This window comes from Hyaena hyaena, unplaced genomic scaffold (genome assembly GCF_003009895.1).
Source record: "Hyaena hyaena isolate Hyena2069 unplaced genomic scaffold, ASM300989v1 scaffold_347, whole genome shotgun sequence".
Lineage (NCBI taxonomy): Eukaryota > Metazoa > Chordata > Mammalia > Carnivora > Hyaenidae > Hyaena > Hyaena hyaena.
The window spans coordinates 979,222-985,266 of NW_024080979.1; positions in this window are offsets into that span (position 1 = coordinate 979,222).

The following is a 6,045-nucleotide window of genomic DNA, read 5'->3' on the forward strand; positions in this document are numbered from 1 at the left end:
ACCTTTGTAGAGAATAGTTTCTACAGCATATTCTATTATTGCTGATTCTCAGTGAACTCTTGTTTTCAAAAAGGAAAAAAAAGAAATTTTCTATTTACACCTTCTATTTTGTTATGCTGTTGGCCCATGGCACTTTAACAAAACTCTGTGGGTTTCACGTAGCTGGTGAGTCATGGGGTATATTCAATAACTGTTGTTGCAGAGATAAGAATTTGCACCTGCTCATTTGTCCTTTCCTACTACCGATTTTTAGAACCTTTTCCAGAAGAATTTTGGAGAAAGCATGTCCAAACATTCTAAACAAATGCCACACTTGTGGAGTGGGTTTCTTTTCTACGATCCATATTTTGTAACACTAAGTATTTTCCTTCTTTGTCCCATACCTTTACATATTAGCACTATCAGATAGACTTCATTCCATGCCTGTGATATTGTAAGCAGAATAAATGTCTAAAGTAGGTGTAAATAGTAAATTCTATGGCTTACAGTTTTAAAAGGAAAGAACAAACATGTATCCATTGATACTGCCATGGTTCAGCACCAGGCCTGGAGACATTCTCCAGTGAGCGACTGTAATTTTTTTTTTTGCTTTTTTTTTTTTTTTGTAACATGGCTTTGTAAATAAAATAATTTATATGTTTGTAAAACAAAGTCTCCGGGTTTTCATAACATTTAGATTTTTTGTTATTTCTTTTTTTCTTTTGGATGAAAGAGCTCCCACCTGATGAGTGTGTCTGCTAAAACACACATTTGATAGAAGGGAGGGAATTTGTTCAACAGATGTTTGCGGAGCATCCTGTCGTGGTTGCCCCTGAGCTAGGCGCTCCGTGTTCAGCGAAGGGAAACAGACAGTCCCAGCTGCTTTCTGGAAGCAACCCAATGGGGAAGACAGTAAAAAAATAAACACACGATCGAATGTGTAATTACAGATTGTGGCAAATGCCGTAATGGAAAGAATTGAGTTCTGTGGGAGACAAGGACAGGAGAAGCCGACATAAGATGGGTGGTGGGGGGCTATCAAGGGAGTCCCCTCCGAGGAAGTGAGCTGAAGGCACAGAGCGTGGGGGACAGAATCCCAGGCAGAGATGGTCCAAGGTCAGGAAAAGCTTGTTAAGTTCTTAGAACCTAAGGAAGATCATTGTGGATGGAGCAGAAGGAGAAAGATGGACAGAAAGCAAGGGCAAGGTCACACAGAGTTTGCATTTCATGCTCAGTTCAGTGGGAATCCTTTGAAGGGCTTTAAGTAGCAGCACAGCATAATCCGCTAGGAGTACTGACTGCTGTGTGGAGAATCACTCGGAAGCTATTTCAAGAGACCAGGTAAGATGTAACATCGGTGTGGTCTCAGGATGATGACAGTAGAGGTAAGGAGAAGTGAATGGAATTGAGATATATCTTACATGTTAAATTGACGAGATTTGCTTAGGAATTGGATCTGAGGGTAGGGAAAGATGATTCCCAGGTAGAGCAATCACGTTGGGTGGAGAGAGCTGCCATTTCTTCGGATGTGGAAATGAAAGGAGTCTCATTGGCAGGCAGGAGGAGTGTTTGGTGAGGCTCAGAAGTCCTGCTTTGTGCATGTGTGTTGGCTCCCAAATGGCGTCGCCGGAACACGAGGCTGCTGTGTCACAGAGGTGTGGTGTATGCATGACTGAAGCCATCAGCAGCTCGACCTTGGAGGCACCAGTTTGGGAACCCTCAGTATATGGAGGATATTTTTTTAAATTCTTTTATTTTTTTAATGTTTACTTTTTTCTTGAGAGAGAGAGCAAGCATGAATCGGGGACAGGCAGAGAGAGGGAGACAGAGTTTAAAGCAGGCTCCAGGCTCTGAGCTGTCAGCACAGAGCCCGAAGCGGAGCTTGAATCCACGAACCGTGAGATCATGACCTGAGCCAAAGTCAGACGCTTAACTGACTGACCCACCCAGGGGCCCCTGTGGAAGATATTTAGAGCCAAGGTGTGAGTGCGGAGAGCACACATTTAGAGGTTAAGCGGAAGCAGAAAACTGGCAAAGAACCCTGAGGTGAAGCGTTCACAAAGAGAAGAGAGAACGCAACAGGAAGTGGTTCTCTGGAAGCCAGGACTATAAGATGCTCCATGCAGGAACAGTCAGCTGAGTCAAATATTGCTGCAAAATGGAAGGTGGAGACGGTATGGTGTTTGGAATTCTCCAACACGGAGGTCATTGGTCATCGTTTTCTGGGGCCGCTGTAACAAATTAACACTACGTGGTGACTTAAAGCAGCATAAATTTGTTCTCAGAGTTCTGGAGACCCGAAGTCCCAAATCAGGCAAAGCTGCCTTTCCTTTGAAAGCTCTAGAGGAGCATCCTTCCAGGCTTTTTCCGGATTCTGTTGACTGCTAGTCGCCTGTGGCATTCCTTGGCTTATAAACACAGCACTCTCCTTTCACCTGCATTTTCACACGGCCTTATCCCCTATGTCTCTCCTATGTCTCAAATCTCCCCCTGCCTTTCTCTCGTAAGGGCATTTGTTATTGGACTTGGGGCCCACCCTAAATCCGGGATGAAATCCTCATTTCCAGATCCTTAATTTAGTTACATCTTTTTCCAAACAGGTTCACACTCACAGGTTTCAGGGGTTAGGACTCAGATATCTTTTGGGGGGTTACCATTCAACCTAGTACAGTGACCTTAGGAAAGCAGATGTGATGGTGTGGTAGGGGCCACAGCCAGATTCAGATATGTAAGCAAATCTTTAGGAGATTAGAAAGCTCAACAGAGTGTTTGGATTCTGTTTCTTTTTGTTCATTTTTCTTTTCTTTTCTTTTTTAAAGTTTATTCATTTTTGAGACAGAGAGAGACAGAGCATGAGTGTTGGAGGGGCAGAGAGAGAGGGAGACACAGAATCCCAAGCAACCTCCAGGCTCTGGAGCTGACAGCACAGAGCCGAATGTGGGGCTGGAACTCACAGATCGCGAGATCATGACCTGAGCCAAAGTTAGATACTTAACCGACTGAGCCACTCAGGTGCCCCACTTCATTTTGATTTTCAAAGGAGAAGAGACAAGATTATGATTAATATACTCGTAAGACTGGGACAATAGGGGAGAGGAAAAGCTGAAAAAACAGAGGGTGGTTAAAAAAGAGAGGGGGGCACCTGGGTGACTCAGATGGTTAACCATCTGACTCTTGACTTTGGTTCAGGTCATGATCTCAGGGTCATGAGATCAAGCCAAACATTGGGCTGCATGCTGACATCGGGGAGACTGCTTAGGATTCTCTTTCCTCCACTCTCTCTCCCCCACTTGTGTTCACTCTCGCTCTCCCAAAATAAATAAACTTAAAAAGTAAGCGGGGGTGGGGGACTCCTGGGTGACTTAGTCAGTTAAGCATCCAACTTCAGCTCAGGTCATGATCTCCCAGTTTGTGACTAGAAGCCCCACATTGGGCTCTCTCCTGTCAGCCCAGAGCCCACCTCGGATCCTCTTTTTCTCTCTCTGGCCCCTTCCACTCTCTCTCTTTCAAAAATAAGCAAACTTTTTTTTTAAGTGGGGGAAGCTATGAGAAGGCAAGAGGGAAGTGAACCCAATGCATGTGTTTGTAGTGTTAAAAAAGAAACTGAGGCATGTTTAAAAACTTTAAGGGTGTAGGGGCACCCGAGTGGCTCAGTTAAGCGTCCAACTTCAGCTCAGATCATGGTCTCGCAGTCTATGGGTTTGAGCCCCAAATCAGGCTCTGTGCTGACAGCTCAGAGCCTGGAGCCTGCTTCAGATTCTGTGTCTCCCTCTCTCTCTGCCCCTCCCCTGCTCACGCTCTCTGTCTCTCTGTTTCTCTCAAAAAAAGAATACACATTAAGAAAAAAAATTTCTTAAACTTTAAGAGTTTATTTGAGCAAAAATGGATTTGAATGAAGTGGCCCTAGACAGGAAGTAGTTGAGAGTGCTCCAACAGGAGCTCAAAAAGAGACTTTTATGGAGAAAAGATGGAAGGGAAGAAGTTTTGTGATTGTCCTTAGTGTTTTGCTTTCATGACCCTGAGGCATTTCCCCATATTTTGGGTTGCTTACTACCTAGGCCACCAGGCCATTAGAGCTGCCTCAGTCTAAAGGCCTCCTTGTTTAATTAACAGAACAATAGGCAGAGGGACACTCCCTCTGGGGCATTAGGGAAGAAGTCACCTTGTAGATTGGCTGTTGGGGAAGACAGGAACATCTAATGGTTTCCATTTTCTCAGGGACCATGGGGCAAGTTGACTGTGTGTGAGAGCTTGGGTAAAGCGTGAAGAAAGAATTAAGTAATGACTAGTGAAAACGGATTGTCCCAGTGTTGAGAGCACATTTGAGATTCATGATCAAAGCAAGGTCCTGGCATGGAGAAGACAGTCTTGGAGAGTGGTCTGAGCACCCTAAGGGCAGAGCAGGGCCACTGGAGATCCAAAGCAAACTAAGGCAAATTTCTTATGATTCTGCCTCAGGCCCAAGTGAATGTTTTCACTGTTGTGCAGAGAAGGAAACCAGGGGAAGCAGATATGAAACTTGGCACATAATAAGCACGTGCACATAAATGTTTGTACAATTGGATGATCCACAGTCACAAAACCTCAGTGTGGTGCTTCTTGCACCAAGGATATCATATATCCATTTATTTGTTCGAAGCTTTGTCCATGACTAGCCACCCGTCAACGCATTGGCCTGGGTGACTTTTAATCCCCACCCCTTCTTTTTAAAGCTTTTATTTTTAAGCAATCTCCACACCCAACATGGGGCTCAAACTTGCAACCCCAAGATCAAGAGCTGCATGCTCCACTGATTGAGCCAGCCATGTGCCCCTTTAACTCCATTTTTAAAGGAGCCTATACATTCTGTGTTTTCCAAACCCGTACCTTTGAGAAAACTCCTTCAATACTAGTCACAGGTTTGGAGAATCAATATGGAACCCAGAAGTGATCTTAAAGGCTCTTGTCTACAGGTGAGGAAACTGAGACACAGAGAAGTTAAAGGAGGTACAAAAGACCACACAGCTGACTAATGGGCAAGCCTGTTCTTTCCACTCACTGCACTTTCCATGATATCTCACTGCTTCCTATAGAAATAAACTCCACCTACAGACTTTTCCAGAATGGTATTTAAAAATTCTGTGTGTCTCTTCATTGGCTTAATCAGGTCTCTGGAAATTATTTCACTAAAATATTTTCCTCCTTTTTTATTTTTCCCATTAGGCAATAACTACCTCCCCAGTGGATTATTTCTTGCTTTCTGATCGGATTGGGATCATTCCCAAGAAGCAGGCTTTATATATTCATTATACATTCATGTTTCTGAGCGAAGTTCCCAGGAATGTATTTTAATAACTGTATTTTCTATTCATTTCATCCTCATAAGCCATTCACCTAGAAAGGTAAATGGGGAAAGCGCAAAAAGGCTGAATGCCTCAAAAACTAAATCAGTCCCACAAAAGTCTGAGTCAGTACGAAGTCACTGTGGGAAGCTTGCCAACAGCTTGGAGGTGTCACCTTTATTGTGACATTTGAAAACACAGATCTGATCTAAGGTCATTAATATTGGAAAAGTTCTCTCAATTTAAGACATTTTTGGAACTTTTCTGGAATTTTCTTTCACCTTCACATATTTCAGTGAATGTCTAATCAAAGCAAACATCATCATCACAAAAGCGTATGCTTCCTCTGAGACCTGAGCAAGGCACTGTGGAAGCTGCTAGAAAAATAGGAGCTTGTGCAGCCTGTATTAGGATTTTCAGTTTCTCTCAACTCCCTTCACTACTCTATCTGATTTCCTAGCCAGTCTTATCACTCACCCTCCCCCATCTCCCCATTTTCCTGAATAATCCAGACACTGCTTAGGGGACTGAACGGGAGAGGATACACCTCTGGCACATTATTGGAATGGGGTAAAGGCAGAGCCCTTAGAGGGAAGGGAATAAAATGGGAGAGGAAACCATGATTCTGGAGCTTTCCTTTTGGAAAAAAATCAGATACATGTTTTTGGGTTTACAATTTTTGCAAGTCTGTCCAACTCAATAAATTGAGAATAATTTGGTATGGACTAGATGCACGTTGAGTACA